We start from the raw sequence: 26,446 nt of genomic DNA, 5'->3' as shown, positions 1-26,446 counted from the left end.
TTATTATTATTTTGAGTTGCGCTCGGGAAGAGACGTCTTCACCAGCCAACATTCCTACACTTGTCGTGTTATTTAATACATTATTATCAAGTATTTAATACGTATTATTATTTATATTTACTGGTTACCTTTTTTTGCTGTTTGAACCGACGACGCCGCGGGATCTGTTTTCACATTCTTCCGCGACGTCTCCGTCGTTTATTGGCAAGACAACAACAATACGGCCGATGGCCAAAATAGAGGTAGCCAGGACAATCCCCTGACTTACCCCCTTACATTTACTTTTACATTTTATGATGCGTATTTGCATTTAACTAGTTGTTTTGACGTTCCGTTGGGTTCTCGAGCCGACCGGAGTCAGCCGCTCTGGAAAACTCGTTCATCGGTCCTCTTTGAGGGCCGACCGGAGTCCGCTGCCCTGATAGTCATGTTCGTGTCCTTTGTGGACCTGAGATGCTGTGATCGTCGTCCCTCCCGTGGTGTCATAGGTAGGGATATTTACTGGTTACCTATCCATACTAAAGTGAACAGCACGGTTTTTCATTATTATTAGTAGCCCGGCCAAATGCTAGATAATAGCCAGATAATAACGCAACAATAACAGTGATAATAAATAATATGATTTTTTAAATGAGTTAATATTTTTATAATTAATCGTATACCTGTTTAATGTTTATGCACCCTAACATCGTAAATCATTTTTTAACTAAAGTAAAATATAGTATTAATATTCTATATACTACAATTTTATAATTTTAAGTAATACAATTTCTCAACGAGAAAAATTAATAATACTACAATTTATTCTTATACGACTCCAAATAACAAATTCGTCGAGATTCTACTGTAAAATTAAAGTATCTGCTTGATACTTTAACTAGTCAAACATATTTAATATTTATTATAATATAATTCTGATAGAGTAACATATATCAGGTAATATCATAAGCTTTTTATCATATTTTAATTTTAAAGCTAGTTATGAATATTTTATATTTCTATAATGTACAATAAATTATATTATAATATAAGTATATTTGATTTCGCGATTTTTATTCCGTGAATTTTATTACGATTTCCTTGGGATCGATCAGGCCACGTTTTATAATATTTAATTTAATATTAAATTTCGTACATTTTAAATATTCAAACAAAATGTATACGAGCTTAGGAACAACATTTTAAAAAGTGGCCTGATCGACCTCAAGTAGACATATTAACGAATTCAAATAAGTAGGTATATTATTATAATATTGATTAATAGGTATATATATTATATAATATTGATAAATAAATATTTATTTATTTATAAACGAGTAGGTAATCATTCGTAATAATAGTACATTAAGTAGAAGCTCAACTTGGAAAATATAACAGTGCAATTAAATAATAATGTAACGATTTAAGAGAGTTAATATTTTTAAACTTTTAATGCTAATGTTCTTGGAAACTACTCGACCGATTGTCTTAATTTTTTTTTGGATCATTTATAATACCTACGAGTTTCAAAATCTTTAAGTGAATCAATATTTTTTAAAGGAAACATGGTTAAAAATGCACTGTTTACAGAATTATTATTATTTTGGGTACCAGACATATTTTTTATGATTTGTTCTAGATAATCCATTCTTCCATCAATTAGTTTTAAATATGCATTTGTTTCAATACCTTGTTCATAATATATAAGATTCAATATATTTGACTGTACAGCATCTCAAGTAGAAAAATATTATTTTTTTAATAGTTATTATACAACAATAGGTACTAAATACAATAAGTTACATGATATTAGATATCTTCATGTATATTTTTTAGTAAATATAAACAGTTTTTAGTTTTAAGCAAAGCATAATTTAATGTAACGTGTATGTAAATTACATGAGTGCATCAATGTTTTTGCAATGGTTAAATGGTTTTAAATTGTCACCTTTTAAACGTGACATATTTACATTAAAAAAATCTTAAAGTTAAGACATAACTAAAACTCACCACGATTACAGCAAAATTGTTAGAATCGTTATTTAGTATAGCTGAGGCAGATAGTAATAGGCGGAGTGTCGATAACTGTGACATCTGTGTTATCTTTTCAGAACACAAAGGAGATGCAGACTCATAAACATTTACATTTTGATTATTCATGTTTAATAATGTGTTCATTGCAACTAAAAAAATTTTACAACAGGAACATTAAATATACATTTTGTAGTTTTAGAATTGATAAATATATTTATTTAATTTTAATTGTTACATATTATAAAGAATTTTGAATGATATTACTTACATAACATATAGGTGCCGCTAGCCATTTATACAGTGAGTTCCTGTGAAATGTTTGCAGAACTTTGATCAATATTGAACATTTCTTGATTGCTACATGCTGAATTTCTTGCTTCACATGATTTTAGCAATATAGTTTTAGGATGTTTATCATAATTTGTGACTAAAAATAAAAATTGGTTAAGGAAAAAACAATATTACACACTGTTACAGCATACCGAACAATACCCAATATTTCTCTATAAACTATAATATACTCTTTTAGTCAACATTTTTTTACTCAATTTCAGCAGAACAATATCATTATTACATTACCACATTACATTGTCTTAATTTAAATTGAATTTATATATTGTACATATTTAATATATTATTTTAAAAGTTAGAAATTTAATTTGTGTTTTATATTTTTTTTGTTTTTATGAAGTTTTTAGCGTTAACTGGTGTGAATTGGTTCATGCCGTTCTTGGTATTGGTAAATAGCTAAAAATTAATTTAAGTATTTACAAGTAGCGAAAACGTTCAAGTATCCTTACGAAAAATAATTACGGAATTACACGTATCGAAAAACGTATGAAGCACTTTGAATTACGTTTTTAACCTATTTTTTTAATTATAAACAAACATTGTGTAAAAATAAAAATAATAAATGAAAATAAATAGTTACTCGCCTAATAATTTTGTGTACAAATTTATTCAAAATATTTTTGTGGATTTTTTATGAATTTTGTATTTATATTTTATAGGCGTTGAAGTGTTTGAAATATACTGACATGTCATGAATAAAACTCTAAACCGGTTTAAAAAATCGAAAATTCTCATGACTTTTTAATTATAATTGGGATAATGAAATATAAATTAAGGAAAAACGGATATTTTTAAAATGTTTAATAGATACCTTCCATAGGTTTTTAACAAAATCCTTTCCACAGGTTTTTTTTCGTGTGTAGATTGAAAGCTTTCTATATTTTTATTTTTATGACAATATTTTCGCTTGGTCAGAAAGTTGGAAAATGTTATACAAGGTTGCTCATAAATTGATCAGGTGATTATACAATTCAAAAATTATCGAAAATTCATTGTCAAGGTATTATTATTAAAAGCCCTTTAAAGTTAGAATTTTGACAAAACTCGTAAAACTCGCGAAAATTTGCACATTATTTTGATTTATAAATACGTAAAAAATTGTTCTTTGACCTCTTAGATTTGAAATGTAATACAAGATTCCTCGTTAAGATTTTCCACCTTAAATATATATTTTTTTTTATGTTTATGACACTGGCGTGTGATTATAAATTTTATATAGTTTCTATTTTTTTAATTGTAGATGAAACTGTTAAAGTACATTTCGTAAAATGTCACTTATACGGTAGGTAACACAACGCTAGTCACGAACTCAATAATTTTACTTAATTACAACTTAGAATATGAATAGAATAACAAAATATATGAAAATAACACCATCGTCTAAAGCAAATAAATATAATTAGGTTTTTGAAAAGTTCTGAATTTCTATCTTTCAGTTATTAAAACCTTAGTGTAAATCAAACTAGTAACTACTTTTGCACGTAAAACATGGGGCTGCTCACTCGTCGACTCTATGACGTCACACGGTAATTTATAAACTATCGTTATCTCGTTCAACAGTAATTTTATTAACTTTGGATTATTACCAAATAGTTTTTCATAATTTGGACTACAATAATACACAAATTAACTTAAAATTTAAAAAAAAAATTGTGTTTTTATGTCTTCAATATAATGTTCTTTAAGTATAAAACATAATATTACATTTCATCTGGTATCGTGTAATTTTTTGGATAGAAAAAAAAATATTTTAGGTTATATAGATATAGAGCATAATGCAGTCTACAATCGTGTTTCAAAATATTCCAAGATCGACAATTTAGCCACCACTGTTATAATAATATAGTCTTCCGCCACTGAAATACTATATAATATTATATATTCTAAGTAACCGCTTAATTTTTCAGACTTTTAAATTACCGTTGGTATAACAAAAAGTACCGGTCGAAGATGTCGACTGCAACTGTTGAGACACAATCTCGAGTCGTTTTTAACAGAAACTACGGCGATATTGTCAATGGCCTATTATCGTTTTACCTCTATTGACCCTTGTCAAACCGTTTTCCTTTAAAACGGACTAGTTTTACTGACTAAGTAGGACGGCATAATGATAGTATTATCGTATATAACCTAACCTAACTACACACGAATATAGTATTACCCATGGAATAAACATTCCACAAGGTACAATTTCGAAGCCGAACGAAACGGCATCCGTCGCGCCGCCTGGAGGACGCATTTTATCCACACAGCAAAAACAACCCAGACAAGAGTGAGGGAGGGGGGGAAATTTCTGAGTCATTTGCAGGTCCTGTGTGCCATGTACTTGGGAGAAGCGTCATTACGTTTTTTATTGTACATGCAGTAAGACGCGTACAATATTTACGCATCAAGAATACAATACATGACTGGTGAGTATACCTATGGCCAAATTAAAATATACTTATACACATATTGTTATACTATACCTATAAGGGTTGTGAGTTATAGAAAATTGCATTCTTTTTAGCTATTATTTTAAAACATACCTTTCTTAACACAAAATTTTGCTATCCAACGCAGAATTTAGGCAGTAGGCGGTAGGCGAGTGATTTTTTTATAATAGCACAATCATATTCTTTTTCTGGTTTTTTTCCCCAATTCAGCCAGCCTATTAAAAACAAGAGTTAGGAATTTAGTACACAATTTTAATTTTTGTTATATTTTTAATGTTTTCGTTAAATTTAAATTTCTTTCTTTGCCATTGTTGGCAAATTTGTCTAATAAACTTTCGTCGAGTATGTCAATAGTAGGATAAAAAAGAGAGTTCTAAAACCTCAACCGGCTGGTGAGCATAGCCGGTCGAGTACAACATTTTGCTAGCTATGCATTTATATTTTGGTAAAAATTACTGGCTCCCATTAAATATATTATAATACAGAATGATTTAATTAACAATATTTCTAAAGACTATTCACAATGAGATCATTACTCGGCTGCCTAGTTGTGCGCATCGGCGCGGCTTTGTTCCGTGGCAGGGGACAGCGTCTGACCGCCGCCCGACGAAAACTGGTCGCCGCCGAGTAATGATCTCATTGTGAATAGACTATAATGCTAGCATGATTTCCATATTTTAATTTACTTAAATCGGGAAAAACGTTTTTTGTATAAATTGCATGGCAAAAATCAGCCGTTAGTTTTAACGTCATATTTTAACATAAATATGTTTTTGGGCTGGTACACATATTTTTTTTCAGCATAAAATTTATTATCAGTCATTATATTAATCATAGACCTTTGTTGGGAGTAACTGATGTTTAAACTACAAAAATAAATTATGCTTTATTTTACTTTTTTCTATTTATTTTCAAATTACAGTGGCGCTTAAAAACATTATTTTACTGTTCGTAACTTTTCTTCGAAGTGGAAAATACCGAGTAGTCTTTTTCGAACTAGAATACCACATACAATAATTAGCACTGATTCACATAGGTTTATAACGCAAAAAGTAAAACAAAATTACAAATCGAAAAAATAATTATCAATTACTTATATTAAAAACTGTCGTGAGGGAATGGGAAAACAAAATGAACGTATTCATCAATATTGGGCATCAGTTAGTGTATCATATTTTTCATAGCTAATTTCCCAACGAATAAACAAATGCATAATAGTAATCAGACGGCAAAACCTACATATTATAAATAAATCGTGGTAATATTTTAAAATATGACTAGAGTAAAAAACTCGTTAGTTCCACAATTACATTTCAAAATCGATGGTACTATTGTGTTATTGGTATTACAATTTCATAATATTAATTATGAACAAAGAATACTTCATGGTTAAAAAAAATAGATAAAATATGTTGAATAATTTCTTTTTATATTTTATTAAGTGTTGGTGTAAAATATTTATTTAAAATAATTCAGATGTTTTCAACAGTCATGCATAATAATAAAAACAAAAATTAATAATTACAATTTAATGGTAGAAGGCATATATTATTATATTAAACACATATTCATATTCCGTTAAACTCATATTATATACCTACATATTACATATATATATATATAATTTTTATAATTCATATAAAACTTAATCATTTTTTTTTTTTGAACATAATAATATACCAAATATTTGGGTTTAAATTGATTGAATCGAAGAAAATGTATTGAATCATTATAATATTATTAAAATAGTAGTTTTTGAATTGAACATTTTGTATGTGAACATTAGTAATCATTATCTTCTATAAATAACTTTTTGACTAAAATATATGATGGAAGTTAATTATTTACAAAAGGTAGTTGTTATATAAGAGTAATTCTTAGTTATACTACCAATTCATACAATAAATAGATACAAATAATATATTATGAAGAGTAGTATAAAAGAATTTTTTTTTTTAGTTAATTATTAAACACATCAACTACAAGGTGATTAGCCTGTGTTACATGTATTAAATTACACAGATTACTTATTGCTATTATATTTGTACATTTTAATTAAGATGACGCAATACAAGAATTTATAACTTTATATTAACTAAAAACAATTAATAATGTATTTACAACATATAACTTACTGAATAAAGCTTTTGGAATTAATAGATTTGCAAAACATTTTTTTTTTTTAATTTTCTTGGCCATTAAGAGAATATAAGCCTAAGCTGTTGTCAGTAAACAAATATCCCATAATTCTTTTGACCATGGTTTTAATACTTTTTCTGTCAGGTAACCGCTAAATTATTTTTGTAACATAACATTTTTTTCAATTATATCATTGATAATTTAATTTATGTTATATTAGTTCTCAATAATATATTTTGTTTAAATTTATTATTGATTTATGATGTTCAATTTAATGTTTTCTCACTCGATTCCATAACATTCTACCAGAATAAACATGCTAAATTGAGATTCGTTATTAAATTATTCAATTACACCAGTATTTGTTAAATATAAGAAATTGGAAAATTTTGAAATTACTAAAAAAAAAGCACTACTACTACTCAATATGTGTGTAGTTTAATCTATTTGATTCAAACATAATAAATGTATGAGTTCAAGTTGTAATTTTAGCTTGAGCAATAAATATCTTTCGTCGAATAAATTTTTAATAAAATACATATATTTTGTTAGAATCTTCATACAGTATATAACAGATATATTGGTAGAATACAAGGTCAGAGGCGTATTTACGATTTCGGCGCCCTAGGTACACACAATTTGGCGGTCTAAATGTGCGGTCATGTGTTTGTAAATTCTTAACAGATTTTAATTTATATAGTAGTGCCTATACTGAACTTTATATAGCATATGAGACTCTCCTAACCATAACTTTTACACAAGTAACATGTGAAAGAAGGTTTTCAAAATTAAAAATGCTCAAAACTCATTTGAGATCACTTATGGGTCAAGATCTTCTAGAATCCTTAATACTGTTAAATTGTGAATCAGATATAATATTAAAATGGGATTACGATTTCATCATAAATGAACTAGGAAATACCTCAAATGAATTAAAAAGAATTTCATTTTAAATACCTAGTTTATAAATTATAAAACTATTATAATTTTTATTTGAACAATAAAAGTATACATTTTATGTAATTATATTTATGATTTCATTTTTAATGATAAGTAAAATATGTAATAACTAAGATGGATTTGTTTTTTGTATTTTAATTGTTAGTTTTCTTTTTTGTGGGTCTTTTTTACTTAACTGCATGATAGGCCTCTTTGAGCCAGTCCGACCCTGCATACAGTACAATTTTTATTGAAATATAAATCAATGTTTAATAATATTTTAAAATTTGAGAAAATACATAATGCTATTATATTTGTAATATTTCAAAAAAAAAGTAAAATAATTAATAATATAAAATAAAAACGACGTTTCGAATTAGCTAGGTAACGTATTTATAATTCCTTCAGATTTTATACCTGCTGACGTCAAAACTACAATAATATTTTTGTATTATTATGTTTTTAGTCAAATATTCATCAGGTGGTTAAATTTAATAAAAAATTTAAATAAAATTACCTAACATAATCGAATATCAAAATGAATTACAATGTAGTATTTGGGGGGCAGGCATTCTAGCCAACGTCGCTAGCACGCATACAACCATTTTTACTCGTCTGGAACACATTGACGTTATAGATAGGTATTAGATACCACCGCTAACCTCAATTAAGTTTCTTCCATTTATGTTTCAGTTGCTACTTCCAAAGCATCCACCAATCCCGCAAATCAATAACATCGATAACATGTCTTCAAGGTCAGTAAATATTAATATGAAAAATAGAATAATAAATCACAATCAACATTTGGGATATTCGGTGGATAAATGATATTCCGATCGTGAACCTCAACTGTTAATTGTTTAATGTTTATATTTAATATGATAAAATGATCTGCGAAATATTTTTGTTTTGTTTCCAAAATTTTTTAAGACATATTCATAATAAGACTTAAATAATATATAGTAGATTATGTGAATCATCTATTTAATTATTTAAAATTATTCTTAAAAGATCAATATAATATAAGAATTTCTTCTTTGATCAGCGTTCTTTGTAATATAAATTGAACGAATATGAATCTATTGATATTAAGCTTATTAATAATTAGATTATAAATGTTAAGCTTTAATATATAATATATAATTAGCATAGGAAATAATGTACTTTAGGAGAATAATATATTAAAGGTAGTTTCGTTATCTGCTGTTCATAAATTGTATTTTATTTGGGTAAACCAGAGTTATATTCTTACATTAATTTAAAAAAAAATTATATGTATACCATATATAGTATATGGTATATTTCAAATGTTTCAAATAAATATTACATATATATTTTTAATAATAATAATAATATACTTCAAAAAAGTAATTTTATAATCCTTTGAGAAACATTTTTCAAAAAATAATGAAGATTTTTTAATAATCCCTTAACGATAAACATAATTTATTATAAAAATGCTTTCAAGATATTTTTTGGCCAGATTATTTTTATATTATCTTTTTGTATTAACAAAATACTATAGTGATCAGTAATATATGATTCTAAAATAATACGTTCAATATTACTAATGTCTCCATTTCTTTTTTATAAATATATGATAAATTGTAGTATGAATATTATTAATCCTGGTATACTCATTTATACAACTAAAAAATCCCATTTGTACCCTAAAGTTTAGATAATCAATTTTAAATTCATCATAACTATCTTTTGAAATATATTATCTTCTATTATTAATTTATTTTACATATTAATTCACCAAACTGATTTTTAAAATGTATAAAAATATTATTATTTCCTCTATATATTGCTATTATTTTGCTAGGTATATTATAACTACTAAGACTTAACACTAGACAATTACAATCGTCAATGATAATCTCACTGAAATTATTTATAATGTTTGCTATTTACAAAATCTACAATATCGCTATTTTCTAGTTCTATATTAAATAAATCCATCAATTTCTAATTTAATAACTCAGTTAGTTAATCAGCATTCAATAAGAATAAAACAATCAATGAATTGTATAATATTATTAAACATAACTAATAGCTGAGAAATTTTTTATTGATTTGAAATGAAAAATAATGAATCCGTCTTTATTTACAAAAAATGATTGTTAGTCGATATAATATAATATCAGATAGAATATTAATTCTAATATCATTTAGGTTATCTAACTCATTTATAATAGTATCATTCATCATATAATTTTTACATTTAGGTACATAATTAAAACAGATAGAGACCTACCTATATTATTTTATTCAAATCAGTTTCGTTGTAGATCCTCATAATTTTGGTATTTTTAATAATCCTTACTAATATATCAATTGAGCTCATCCATACATATTTGTAGCCCTTTTCTTTCTCCAATGACTTTGATTTCCCCAACAATAATCTTTTGAATTTTGTCAGATGAATATTAATATACATTTTTGATGTTGGCCAGTCGTCTCAATACCAATTAACTGCCCATCTATTGTTTTACTTCTGTGACCAACTGGTATCTACCATTATTATTTGACAGCCAAGCAATTATCTTCATATCAGTCTTATGTTCAGTTGTTATTCTATATGCTTTCAATACATCACATTCTATTTTAATTTTTTCAGTTATTCCGTTTGTGCTGAACCAGCTAATTTACCTCTAGCAGGGGATTTACAGTATCCTGTTGTTGAGAGTGGACAAACTGTATATGGAATGCAGTTAACTAGAATAGATCCATGGTATAGCGGTAAAATCGAAAAGATATATAATCAAGATAATATACACATAGTATTTCAAACTTGTCAAAAGTTAGTGTCAACAAAACAAATTGCATACTCTACACCAAATTCAGTAAGATTTCCGGTGGGTTGCAGAGTAATTGCTAAGTTTAAGGATCCTAATTCTCAATATGACAATGAATTTTATGCTGGTATAGTAGCTGAACCTCCAAATGCGTTTAATAATTTTCGGTAAGGTTAATTATATAATGACAAGATAGCAATAGTTTTTAATATTTACAATTATTTGTTTTTTAGATACTTGATTTTTTTTGATGATGGTCAAGTTCAATATCGAACACACCAAGATATTCGTTTAGTTGCACGTTTGAGAAGTAAAGATATTGTATGGATAGATGTAGTAGAGAATTCCCGGTATATTATAAAAAGTTATTTGGAGAACTACCCAAACCAACCAATGGTTGAGTTGAACATACAACAATCAGTACTAGCAGTATTTCAGGGGCAGTGGCAGATGGCAGAAGTGCTTGAAGTTGATGCATCTATGGTTAAATTATATTTTACCAATTCTCAACATAGCGAATGGATATATCGTGGTTCAACACGTTTGTATAATATTCTTAAAATAACATGCATGTCTGTGAAAGATAATTTAGCCAATTTAAATACAACATTTGCGGAATTCACAAGTGTAGAAGAAAAGCCCTCCCGCCTTTTAGCTAAAGCTGAAGTTTGTTATAGTACCAGGAAGAATTCAACAACCACTGGAACTCGAAAATGTAATAAAATTAAGGCCAATGCTACTAAGGTTGTTGACCTAATATTGCCTGAAACCGTTCATAATCCAATTAAATATAGCAAACACAAATGTAATCCTTTATGTGTTACATGGACATCATATAACCATGAGAGCACTAGGACTATCAACATGTTGACTATTCCGTTACATTTTGGTTTTACCAGGCATCTAACCAAAATTAATAAATATAAAAAAAAAGTGGAGTACAGAACCCCGTGTGGTGTAAATATTCAAAACATAGAACAGATGCTGGAATATCTTATTGTTACCAAAAGCGCAATGACTATTGACCAATTCGATTTTAATAATTGGGTCAACCCACTTGCCGAATATAAAATCATAAAAAGTGTGCAGTTTCTAAAAGATATATCCGAGGGCAAAGAATTTAAGGCCATACCATGTGTGAATATTATTAACAGTACATTACCACCAAAAATGGATTATATGACTACTAGACAACCAATGCAAGGTGTTCACATAAATGTAGAGAGTGAGTTCTTATGTGGATGTGACTGCACCGACAACTGTCAAGATAAATCGAAATGTGCTTGTTGGCAAATGACTATCGAAGGACAGAAGAATTTGTACAAAGACCCAAATATTGGTTACAATTATCGAAGATTGCCCGAACACGTTGTAACGGGTATTTATGAATGTAATAAAACATGTAAATGTTCCAGTTCATGTTTAAATCGTGTGGTACAGAACCCACTGTCGCAAAAGTTACAATTATTCATGACTGAGAAGAAAGGATGGGGTGTCCAATGTTTGAATGATATACCTAAAGGGAGTTTCATATGTAATTATGTAGGTTGTTTGTTCACTGATGCTGATGCTGATAAATTTGGGAAAAAATATGGTGATGAATATTTCGCAGAATTAGATTATATTGAACATGTTGAAGAAATAAAAGAAGGTTATGAACATGATATACCAAGCAGTGACCATGAATATGAAACTGAGACGATTCACTGCGAATCATCTGATGGTAATTTTTATTATTAAATAATTATTTATAATTCATATAATATAAATAAATATTTTTATTATTTAGGTAGAAGATTTGAAAAACGCAAAATATCTAAGACAAAAAAAGATGTTAAACATATGCGGGTTTTGTCCAAATTCAATACACACGATATGAAAAAAAACACTAAACCTTCAAAATCAGTGCGTGAATACTTTGGAAACAACGAGAGTGCATATATTATGGATGCCAAAATTAGAGGCAATATTGGACGTTATTTCAATCATTCGTGTTCTCCAAATATATTTGTCCAAAATGTATTCGTGGATACGCATGACTTACGGTTCCCATGGGTATCGTTATTTGCACAGAAAAACATACGTGCAGGAACGGAGTTAACTTGGGATTATGGATATATAGTAGGAAATGTTCCACAAAAAAAATTAATATGCAATTGTCAGTCAACAAAATGTAGGGGGAGGTTACTTTAAATATATATATACGTAATAATAAATTGAATAAATCAAAAAGTTAATTATATTTTATTTATTATCCCCATGAAATTATTATAATTTCTACTAATTTAATTTTAATAAGACAAAGAGTTACGAGGAAACTACCCATGTTCTTACCTACTTACTAGTTTGATAACAGGTCAATTCACTCTTAATATCAAAACTAACAGCACACTATTGAAACTAGTGAATGAAAATTTGATATATCGTACGTGTGTAAGACAGGGACAACAAATACATGGGTAGCGTCCTCTTAAATTAAAGTATCAAATTTACAACAACAAGAATCAAGAGATCGACCAAAGCGATTGTAAGTTTTTAATAAAATTCTTTAAGAATTTATCAGAATAATTAAATAATTTGCCATCAATATTTGGACTCAATATAGATAATAGACAATGCATTCAAAACCATAAAATGATTATACACTGAACATAAAGTACATTTTTCAAAAGCAAGTGGTCCATTATAAAGTATGAACTGACGAAACTCGGTAGCCTTCCATTGACCAACATCAAGATGTTGACTTGGTCTTGGTTTTTGTACAAAATCACTAATTATTGAAGATTTCAGAAACATTAAATTTGTACTAATTTTTTAGATTATTCAACTTGGCAAAAGTACAGTCAAAGGACCTTATAATCTTCATCTGTTCTTTCTCTAGAATTAACTGATTTTAAAATGGTTGCTTGATTATTAAGAAATACTAGTTCTTTTTGAGTTTTCCAATGCTTTGAACAGTAGCTTCACATCATCTTACACTAAATTAATATTAATATTATATATTTTAAATTCTTTCTTATAATGAAAATTAATTTCAAATTGTAAAAAAAAAGTAACTATAGTCTATTCACAATGAGATCATTACTCAACGGCGACCAGTTTTTGTCCGGCGGCGGTCAGACGCCGTCCCCACTACGGCAACGCATCAGACGCTGCCACAGAACAAAGCCACACCCATGCGCACAACTTGGCCGCCGAGTAATGATCTCATTGTGAATAGACTATAGATACCACAAAAAAGACTACTATGTTAGTACTACTACCTATATTAATATTTTAATAAGAACTTAAGGTTATTTTGAAATTTTTCAAGTTTTACTCAGTATGTATATTATAAAACAGAATTTAAAATTTAAAAAATTTAAGACAATAAAACTGTAAAACTACCTATTGGTTATTTGTGTTTATAATATGGTATAATGCGGTCAATTAATACATTTCATATTATAGGTAGGCTGTAGGGTACCTTGGTAATTACTAACTACTATGACAGATACCTATTTCAATATGGTATGAATAAAATATAAGAAATTATATAATATAGAAAAATTAAGTATTTAAAACAATAATAAGTGATTGCATTTACCTATGTAATTATTGTAAGGTAATAAAAAATTTAAATAAATAAAATATGAGATTACTTGTAGTTATGCCCCCCTTGTACAATTTACATGGCAGTTTATAATTTACTATGAAGGAAAATCAAAATATTTTAAAATTATTATAAAGAAGATATGTGCATAGTTTTACAGAATGTAACAGGAAGACCTGACAGAAAAAAAAATGCAGCTATTTAAACGTTTGACAACATTTGTTAAAATTATATGATTAGTAAATAGTTTTAGAAATATACTAATGTCAGAAAATTCCCAAAATTAATATTTTGAAAAAAGTTATTATGTTCCAAGTTAATTTAATCAAAAAAAATATTGATAAGTATTTTAAAAAATTCTAAAAAATAAACTACTTGACTTAGATAAATGTTTTTATCCATCAAAATTATTGTTATAATCAGATTCACAAATTGGCTATTTTGAATTTATCCAAAAAATTTAAATCAAAATTTAAATTTATTATTTTCAGTATTAAAAAATATATAGGTATTTATTTATACCTATAAAAAAAATTTTTTTAAAAAATCGATTAGAACAAAAGTTATTTCATTACAGCTATAATAAATACATACTATAAAGTGAAACAACGGTTTAGGCGTTTATAGCTAATATAAGCCAGCGGCCAGGTAATTTATGACTATAGATAATATGGATACAATACTTTATTATCAACTAATTTATTAGTAACTAGTTAGTAGTTACCTATGTAACAAAACAAAACATTTTAGTTTGTCTTTAGTATTATGACGAATAGCAATAATGAGTAATGACCAACAAATTTTGTAAGTACACCTAGGCATTAGAAATTTAATAAAAATGCAACAGTAACTAATATAAAATATACGTTTATTACCTACTTAGTCTTATTGAATTTATTAGGTACCTACTATTTTGGTAAGTAATTTTAAGGTTGATAGGTAAATACTTTTGCATGACTAAAGAAATATAGTAAAATTAAAACATTAGGAATAGGTACTTACCAGAATTTATGATATTCGCTAACTCGTAAAGCTAATAAAATATAATAATCACTGATGGCGATAACCGGCGGCCATAGACTGTAACAGAAAGTAGATACAAATTCCGACAGCGGACGAGTATAACGACTGTCGTTTCTAGTCATAAAAACGTAAAACGATAAACGGCAACGGTTTAAAAAGTCAAAACTATCATAAAATTAATAAAATATTAAAATTAAAATTACAATATTATCACTGACGGCGGCTATAAAAGGAACAACGACTTAGAAAAAAAGACACTAAAAGTAGACACAGCGAACGAACGACGACCGTTGCCCACCGCCACCACTATACAACCGTGACCCCTTCCTTGTGTTTAGTTTCATTACAACTGATAGGCGACAGTCGATAACGCCGAGTGCCTACTGACTACGGGCTGTCGGGTAGCGGGCGCCGTCACTGGGATTTCCAAATTCAAATAAAAATATTATGAGGTGAAGTCGCGAAGAATATTAACCGAGTTTGAGCGTTGCGTTGCGTTGAGTTTTATTTTATTTTTACTTAAATAATATTGCATTTTAGAAATGAATATTACTCATTTTCTTAAACTGATTCGATTCAGTAAATTGAGTAGGTCAAAAAAATCGTTCACTGATTCTTTGATTAATCAGCTAAACTGAGTTAAATTAAATCACTGATCATACTTAAATCATTTAGAATTTAGATGATTTTTAAACCAATAGCATAGTAACACGAACCATGGTTAGCTTCCCTGCGACCCGTAGTTAGGCATTCGGCTGTCGAATCATAATATTATTATTATTATTACATAATCATATACCTGCATTTAAACATTTGATACCTAAAAATATATATATAATATAAAAAAAAGGTAAATTGTAGCCGCTGGGTTACTCCTTTTATCAAGCAACTCATGTCAACTTATTATTACTTATAGCTCATATTCTTATTGTAGAAAATCTAATTTACAGATTGTATAATATATTCTACTAAAAAATAAAAAAAAAAAAATAATATAAAATATCCACACTGACAAACCGTCACCGCTCAGAATCGTTTTTCGTATACATATATTATATCATTAAATTAAAATGTAATATACCATCCATCGGCGAAAATATTCTTTCTAGAGCTCTGAATTTTCAAATATGATGCATATATGCATACAAAAAGTGGCTGGATATGTAATTATATGCATTATGTATATTAAACTTAATAAAGTATGTTTAAAAAATGAAACACTATTTTTACACCAAGAATTAATAATAATAATCATAAACTAATTAATACTAACATTTTTATCAAGAACAAAAATACTCAAATAATTAAAAATGTAATAAACTGTTAATAGATTAAAATATTTTAAGCAATATTATAAAATATTGAAAGAGAAAATTAAAATAAAATAAAATTTGCTGGAAATACCTATAATTGCAAATCATTTAAAATAACACATCTAAAACTCACAGACTAACAATAAACTTTCAAAATAATAGAACTAAAATCAAAAATTAACAGTCTTAACTTTTAGATTGGTCCGAGGATCGGTCATTAAAATATTTAAAATAATTAAAATAGAAAACAACTTTTAATATAATAAAATATGAAAATGCAATATTTTATAATTTACATAATTAAAAAAACTTAAATCTACTGTTCAAGTTGTATATAATTTTAAATAACTTTTGAACTCTCAGGAAACATAATATATTGACAATCAAAATTTAAAAAAACTAAAATCCTCCGCAATCATTCAAAATAATTTGAACTGCTGTATATCAGCACGTACCCATTATAAAAATGTTACAAATCTGCATAAAAACTTATATAGGTACTACTAATAGTTATTATATTTGTTTAACTCAATCCTAGCTTCAATCTAATTCAAAACTATATTTTAAAAATGTCATAAAGTATGTTGTGCCATGACGTGGGATTGACGACATCGAATTGCACGTTTTGACATGAACAATTCGGAGCAAGGTATTTAATACTTTGGTGATATTTTTTCCAAAACGTATAAGGTACATCAAAATTTCAAAAACAATAAAATAAATATTTTAATTTTTAAAAATAATATAGATACATAAATAATGTGAAAGTACTTCACCGCGTGAACAAAATGCAGAGCTAAATAAACGTAAACATTTTTTATTCCACTCTGTATGACTAGATATACATATACCTAATAACATTGTAATGGTAGGTATTAATATTATGTATGACCGTTGAAAACATTCAACATTTATCTATTTTTTTTTAATCATGAAGTATACGTCATTCATAAATATTATTAAATTTTAGTATCAATACAATAATATTACCAACGATTTTAAAATATTACAACGATTTATTTATAATATGTAGATTTTGCCGTCTGGGATATTATTATGCATTTGAATATTCGTTAAGAAATTTATTAGGAAAAATATGATTTGATACAAATATTTTATAATATCTATATTTGTGTAAGTTACCTTTGTAGTATATATATTATAAAGAAGCAGAATTAAAACGAACGAATATAAACGAGGCAGTTTACCAGAAATTTGGAAAAAATATGTATACCAGACCAAAAAAATATTTATGTTAATATATGACGTAAAAACTAGCGGTTGACTGTAAGATTTTTCCCATGTTAATCATAGTTAACCATAGTTTATACGAAAAAACGTTTGTGCCGATTTAAGTAATTAAATTAAAATATGACAATCGTAGCATCAGAAATATTATTGATCAAATCATCTTGTGTTATATTTAATGGGAAACCGTAATTTTCAAATGATTTGTAATACAATACCATATGATCCCTACCCGATAGGTATTACAATATTACATATTTCGTCCAGTACCGCAACTAGAGATTATACATAATCTAGTACTGTACATTTACGGCGTTAAAATATTAAAAATTCTTTTTGAAATGTTATAGTTTTTATTCACTGAATAATATTTATTCCTTCATCGTAGTTTTATTATTCTATAATATAATAATAAACATATTGAACACATAACTTAACTATACTATTAATAATTATATGTAATTATTATGTATTTTGTAATAACATTCTCACACATCATTATAATCATTAAACTAAAATGTTATAGAATAATATCAAAACGGCCGGACTGTTCGTATAAATCGTAAAAAAATTCAAATTTTTAATATTTTAATGAATTTTGTCAACATTTTAACTTTAAATAATAATATTTAGAAAAACTTATAATGTATGTACAATGGAAAATGATAAAGTAAACATTTAGTAAGAATTTAAATTTTACCTATGTATGATTAAACCACAAAATAGGATCGTTCGAAGACAAATCATTAATATTTACAGGGTCGTAAAAATGTGTAGGTACATACCTTAACCTGTACAGTAGGTTACAAGTGGGTCACTGTAATGGATGGTGTTAAATTTAAAATCAATGGTATTATATCGTTGTATAAGAAAAACGATTCTGATAGCGGAGATCAGCCTTGAATATTTTTTATTATAATTATATTTAATATTTTATTTGCATATTATCATGTTTCAAAATGTGTACATAGTATAATAATAATACGCTTCCCCGTACGCTTCAGAAGTTTCAAGCATCCGCACGAATAATATTTTTAAATAACAACAAAATAATTAAAATTGTTATTCTTGGTTATTTAATTAAATCTCGTCCAAATTTTAAATTAAATTAACAATAAAATAATACAGTGTTTTTAGATTTTTTTAGATTTTTTGGTTGGATAATAAGCTACCTATGTAGAACCTTGTTTTACATTTTTAATTCTTAGCAATATAAGTTGAAAACTGTATAAGTTTTTAACTATACTACATAATTATTTGTAGATTTTCAATTTCATCAATTTCATCAACATTTCAACTTTAAATTCGTTTAAGGAAAAAAAGCGTGCAAAAGTATTTTTAATATTTTTCAACTGCTGCTGTAACAATGTATTAGGAGCCTTTTATTAGATTTTCAAGATTTTTGACCCAACTAATGATATTTTATTGACATTTATAGAAAAAAAAACTAAAAATATTGAAAATTAAAAATGTCCGTTGACAGCTCAAAACGAGTCAAAATATTTGAAAAGTTGTACGATGCATGGAAATCGCTGAGATAAACATTCAGTGTAAATTTCATGTAAATTTCATGTAACTTAAGTGTTACGCGGAAAACCAAAATCGATTTAGTCAAAAACCAATTTTGCGTAAGAATACCCGTTTTTCCTTGATTTTTTTTTTTTTGGTTTTCCAGGAGCTTTTGAAAACTACATTAAATTTTGACCACCCCAGTGCACCAACCAGATTCACTTTACCACCGGAATATATACCGAAATTTAAAATCCAATCATTTTTCCGACTACTTATCGTGTACAAAGACAAAAATAAATAAAATACAAAGCAATGTAAAATCATTACATTCATCACTCCGCTCAGAATCTAAAGTCTTAAGTTACAACACGTCATATTATATTACTTACAAAAAGTTTAATATTGTGATATTTTTGTGTTTTGTAAGACTAAAAAATTCTTTTTATTGAAAAATTGTCTATCAAATAATAATTATTTTTTTTACGTTTATAATTTTAGACTTAGCTACATTATATATTCTTCCAATAATATTTCAATCAAAAACAATTAGCTTATCTACGTCAAACGGTTCAAAGAAAAGAAACATTGAAAAGTGGAGGCCTTCAACTGAAAAAATTGCTGATGTATTTGTTTGTTTTACTAAAGTAATTGTTTTCTAATTTACATATATTATAATATATACCCTCAATATCTATGTACGTACATTATATATAAAACTAAATACCTAACAAAAAAATGTTTACTATTATGTTTACAGTCTACAATACAAATTAATTATAAATATTGCCAAAAAGAAAACAAACCTAAAAATTTAAACACTACAGTATAACCGTATATTACATTTTTATGTCTAGACCTTGAAAATCCTCTTAAGGTAACTTCTGATTATATCTGCATCTTACGTCATAATTAATAAGTATCAATTTAAAGTTGAAACACCAATGAAGGCAGTTGCTCAGAGGATTAAAAGTGTTTTTTCGTTAAACCTCAATTATCCGAAAGAATCTGAACATTTATGGGAATTAATCCAGAAAAATGTTTATAATATTACCACTGATCATGACAAACGATTTACATCCACAAATATAATCTTAAATGATTTGAAACTATTTTTCTGATTATATAAATTTTTTTTGTTTACACAAAATATTAGTTATTATTATATATTTCAAACTAATTCACTACCTATACTTTTTTGATAATTTTATATAAACAATAACGTTAAAATTATTAATATCTCTCTTTAGTGCTATACTATATTGAGCTTTAATTTTTCTATAGAAAAAAATACTAATTTTTCAATCATAATCATATTATTCTGCATTAGGTACCTACATTTAAACTATTGCTCATATAAATTACACTGTACTGTTTATATCTATTTATATGTTATATGTGCGTGTAATTCTTAAATTAAAAATGCCTAAATGTTTTAAATGCTTATCAAATCTTGCAAATTTTAATTTATTATTTTTACATTTCAAAATTTATCATGCAAACAATATAACATTTTCAAGTGCCTTGAAGCTAACTATTTAAGGTTTAAAATCTTTTAAAAAACCGAATAAAAAACATATAAAATCTCATATTAACAATTCTCCAATTTCACATGATTTGAATAGCATTTCTAACAACAATGATTTAGACCTGCCTGATGCATCTATTATTAATATTAGGTATAAATGATAATGTATTAGACGAGTCCATTAACGTTTGAAACTGACAATAGTGACAATTATGAATAATTTGTGAATAATAAATCAGTAGAATTATTGTCAAAATGGTATAAAGAGTCAGGATTACCAAGAAATAAAGTTCAAAGAATTATGAATGACCTAGACGAAATGCCCAGTGATTTTTTGGTATTTTTTTTACTAGGTTATAATAGGTATATAAACACATTTTTAAAAAATGATACAATTTGAAAAAGGTGGGCAAGTGGGTGTTGCTCTGCCGTAAGCCTTACAGTAGGCAACTGTAATGGATAACGTTAAATTTAAATTCAATGATATAATATCATTGTATAAGAAAAACGATTCTTAGCGAAGACGGTCAGTCAGCCTATGATATTACTAAGTATATTTGATGATATTATTGTGGATATTATTATGAATAAAGTAATTTATATATAACGTATTTACATAGAACCTTGTTTTAAATTTTCAATCCTTAGACATAAAAGTTGAACATTTTATAAATGTTGAACAACAAAATAACTATTATATTTTAAATTTGATAAATGTTGTCAAAATTCAAACTTACAATGTTTATAAAAAAAATGTTGCCTATTTATTTTTAATATTTTTCAACTGGTATTATAACAATATATTAAATTTCCAAAATTTTTAAATTTTTTATTACTCAACAAATAACATTTTATTGACAATTATTGAAAAAAAACTAAAAAAATTGAAAACTGACCATGTTCGTAAACAGCTCAAAAAGAGTCAAAATATTTTCAAAATTGTATGGTGTATAGAAAATGAAAATATAAACATTCAGTGAAATATTCATGTATATACAGTTCTTCGTTTTCAAATTACTACAAAATAACAAAATCTTTACATGAGAAATCGAGTGAAAAACCTTGTAAAAATATGTACTTCAAACGTTCATACAAAATGTTATGAATTTCTAACTCAATATAATTTGCACATTTTCGTGAATTTTACGTATTTTGTAAATATCTGAACTTTAAATGCTTATGAAAAAAATTGTGACTGGATTTTTAATTATTTTTATGTCTTTGAAACAATATTAGGAGCCTTGACCTTATTGAAAGGCTTTATGAAACTCAATGACACTGCGATGGGCCCGAGCACCGAGATGAAATTGGCCAACATCGCAGTCTGGGCCCAACGAACTATAATCCTACATGAAAACGCGATCGGTTGTGCGACTATTTTATCGGTATCGAACGCCGAAGTACAAGAAGAAAACACTTTCGAAAAACGTCCACTAGGATAACGGCTACCTTGATCGCTGATAGCTCTCGGTGATAACAAAACTAAGTGCCGAGTCGTCGGATGTTCGTTATGACCAATACGCGGGTGACTCGACGGCAAATGCCCAGTGAACCTTTGCATCCGAAACACATAATTATTGGGCCATGACTGTTTCGCCCACGTCGACTAACTAGTAGGTAACGCGTAAGGTGCGCGAATGCTCATCGGCCCGATTAAGCGTGGGAGACGTCCAAATCAGCGGACTCGAATTGCTGCCATAACGAATCTAGGCGGGTCGCGCGAAAGGAATAAAAATATGGGGCAAAACTACTATCGTCGTTAGGGCGGACAAGCTCGATTTCGTTGAACATTGTCGTGGACACAACGCGATGTTCCGTACAACCCATAGTCTAAGAAAATATAAGAAGTATGATCAACTCGAACCGTGTTTTCGTCCTATAAAAAAAAAAAAAAAAATAGTTCACGCATGTGCTTGCCTTGTGTTTTTGTGCATACTTCATTAAATTAATTATACATTGCCCCTTAAAAAAATATGCACAGTCTTATCATTGAGCATACTTCTTACTAGGAGACAACCTAACAACAAACAACGTCGTACGAACTAAGTCGAGACACGGTACGCAAAGCGACCGATGCTATTACGTAACTAGTATAGTCTATAGTACAGCTGATATATCGGAGATATCAACTCGGCGACCGTCGAGACTAATGAGCTCTGAAATAAATATTGATAATAGCGAGCGGCGCGTACCTATACGTAATAATGTAGTTAATACCTGCACTACGGATATAATGACCTGCGTAATTCGAATAATAATAATTTATATAATATAACTGATATATCGGAGATATCAAAACTGCGACCGACGCGACTTATGAATAATAATTGTATTGTAAATATATCGGAGATATTTCAATAACTAAAGTTGGATTTAGCTATAGTGCTATGAATATCAACGCACCGACGAGTCAACTAATACACGATACACCCATCCAATTGTCAAACACTAGTGAACACCTATGATAAGCACTGTTCTATAGACCCAGGGAAACACAACTACCTATTACTAATGTCTCAAACACAACGTTACCGAACCCACAACAAACGTGAACACCTAATAATAAACCACGCGCTGTCGACTATTAACTAGAATTTGGCCGGGCAACTTATATTAATAAAAAATGGTGTTCACGAGTTTGGAGTAGATAAGGTGACCGAAAGTATAAAACAATGCTAATACCAATCTAGTAATAATTGAATAACTCGTTATAATGGTAGTCATGTATTTTGATACATATTTTAATAACTAAACTGTATATATGCCTTTGATGGTAATTAGGCAGGGTTATGATATTTTTTATAATATTACATGATTTTAACGAAATTATGATATTTTTCCCTATTTTTTACTAAAATATTGTGATATTTTCATATACTTTATTGAAATTATGATATTTTTACTTATTTTAGCAAGATTTTTGTATTTACACACAGACAGCTATGTTTTTATCAAAATTAGTACATTTTAACGTATATTCGTATAACATTGATGAGTATATTTTTAGGTTTCAGCATATATATAGGTTTCAATTCTACCTACGTATTTAACGAAAAAACGAGTAAATTATAATATATGAATAGGTACTATATTGCATTTAATTGTTGTTTATTAGATATCGTCGTATCAGTATGCACGGCGACGTTGTGATATATTTTATGTGTGTACTGCAAATATATAATAATTAATAAATGTTTAAGAATTTAGATATTAAATAAATTATGTATCGAAAATATTTGATGTAAATTATTATTTGAAATAATCGATCGAGTCTATGCATGCATGAATGCTGTTTAATTAAATATACAGTAAAACTCGCTTAAGACGCTCTCGCTTAAGACGCTTTCCCGCATAAGACGCTGTTTTTAGTCGGTCCCTAGACATTTCCTATACTAGTCAATGTAAAAATCACCTGTTAAGACGCTCAGTTTTTCTCTGTCTAATCGGGTAAAACGCTCTTTTTTTCAGCAGATTACGATAAATTTTAGTAGTTTTGTGAAAATAAAAATAGAATTTTTAGTATTATACGTGTTCTTATCGTTTTATTTTATCGCTATACCTATTTTATCATTACTTATTATAACAGTTTTACTGTATTTCATCGTCTTATGAGATTTAGTAAGTGCTGTTCGTTCGCATGTGTATAACCGTAATTTCGTTATGGCTAGTGGTATAAAACGTAAAGCGCTAACGATTTCGGACAAACTCAACATTTTGAAAAAGTACGATGAAGGATTGGCTGAGAAAAAAAAACAAAAAGATATTGCTAATGAACTGGGGATACCTCCTTCCACTTTAAGAACTTTATTGAAAAACAGACATGAAATAGAACAAAGCAGCTTGTTAGGTGGCAGCAAACGACAAAAATTAAAACACGGGAAGTATGAAGAGTTGGAAAATATTTTATTGGAGTGGTTTCAACAAGCTCGTAGTTTAAATTATCCAATAAATGGAGGTATAATCACGGAAAAGGCGATGGAGATTGCCGCACGTCTCAACTTAACCGAATTTAGTGGATCGACTGGTTGGCTGGATAGATTTCGGAGTAGGCATAGCATTGTGTACCGGCAAATATCAGGTGAGGCTGAATCTGTTAATAATGATGATATAGCTTCATGGAAAAATAACGTGTTGCCTTCATTACTGCGTGACTATGCTCCTGACGATGTATACAACGCTGATGAATTCGGATTGTTTTTTAAGCTTATGCCAGATAAGTCTTTTGTTTTTAAAAATGAGACATGCCATGGTGGAAAGTTGAGCAAGGAACGTCTCACGGTTTTAGTATGTACAAATTCTACCGGAACCCATAAATTGAAGTTGGTCGTCATTGGAAAAAGTAGGTCTCCTCGCTGTTTCAAAAATGTTCGTACGTTTCCATGTGAATACCTTGCTCAAAGTCGTGCTTGGATGACAGGAATACTATTCATAAACTGGATTCAACAGCTAGATGCATTTTTCGGTAAACAAAAGAGAAAAATTATTCTATTCGTCGACAATTGTCCGGCTCACCCTAAAGATATCCCTACTACCAATATAAAACTTGTTTTCTTTCCACCAAATACTACATCTAAGTTACAACCCCTAGATCAGGGTATCATTAAAGTGATAAAACAAAAGTACCGAAAAAAGTTAGTTCAGCGGTACTTGAGAGACATGGAGAGTACCAACCAAATTTCAACTAAAGTTAACGTTTTGGACTCCATACATTACGTTAGTGCCGCTTGGGATGAAATTAAACCAGATGTAATAATAAACTGTTTTCGGAAAGCTGCATTTGGTATGTTGAACAACTCTGAACAGGCTGATAGCTCACCTTTAAAAGAAGAGGACTTTCAGCTTCTGCAAAATTTTGCTGATTATGCAACAGTAGATGATGAACTCGTAACCAGTAGCACTCGGACTTTAGATGAAATAATCGCTGATACGAACTTAGTGGACAATGAGAAAGAAGACGACGATCAAGAAGAAGAAGATCAAGACTTTCCAGTATCTACTCCTACAATAACTACTGGTTTGCAACATTTATCGGAAATTCGGAAAGTATTATTCTGTGTTGAAAATTCCGAAGAAATGTTAGGTTGTCTTAATAAAATTGAAAACTTTCTTGCTGAAACACATTGTCAGAACCTTAAACAATCAAAAATAGATCATTTTTTTAATAAACAATAATAAAATATGTATGTAATAATAATATTTTTTTAAATTAAATTCAGTAGCACAAAAATATAAGTATGTATGTATATCGTAATTATAATTAATTTTTAAGTGTATTTCTCATTAAATTATGTTTAATAATAAAAAAATAAACTCGATATTTCAACCACATCATTTTGTTTCATTCCCGCATAAGACGCTTTCCCGCATAAGACGTTTTAGAGAGCTGGTCCCTTAAAGAGCGTCTTAAGCGAGTTTTACTGTATATGTAAATGTATTATGTATGTAAGTAATATATGTGTACGCCTATATGTAGGTGACATATTGATGTGTATATATGAATATTTATATATTGTATATATACTTATGTAATTTATATAATATGTTTAGGTGTTTGT

The 26,446-nt window shown here is 28.0% G+C and overlaps 1 long non-coding RNA gene and 1 pseudogene across 2 annotated transcripts; one reads left to right on the top strand and one right to left on the bottom strand.

Moving 5' to 3' along the window:
- Window positions 1-478: 478 nt before the first annotated feature.
- LOC132935647 (uncharacterized) lies at window positions 479-15,638 on the bottom strand. 2 transcript variants are annotated; one of them, XR_009663311.1, is made up of 5 exons: window positions 15,273-15,638; window positions 4,893-5,014; window positions 2,282-2,440; window positions 1,990-2,162; window positions 479-518 (listed from the first exon to the last, which is right to left on the bottom strand). It is a non-coding gene; the product is annotated as an uncharacterized LOC132935647 (long non-coding RNA). The 2 variants fall into 2 exon arrangements; XR_009663310.1 differs by lacking the exon at window positions 479-518 and having other exon boundaries at window positions 1,789-2,162; window positions 15,273-15,635.
- Window positions 10,416-12,871, top strand: LOC132937064 (histone-lysine N-methyltransferase eggless-like; annotated as a pseudogene).
- Window positions 15,639-26,446: the final 10,808 nt, after the last annotated feature.

The sequence above is a fragment of the Metopolophium dirhodum genome, chromosome 1 (assembly GCF_019925205.1).
Source record: "Metopolophium dirhodum isolate CAU chromosome 1, ASM1992520v1, whole genome shotgun sequence".
Lineage (NCBI taxonomy): Eukaryota > Metazoa > Arthropoda > Insecta > Hemiptera > Aphididae > Metopolophium > Metopolophium dirhodum.
The sequence above is the reverse complement of the archived record's forward strand: the minus strand, read 5'-3'. Positions and strand labels throughout refer to the sequence as shown.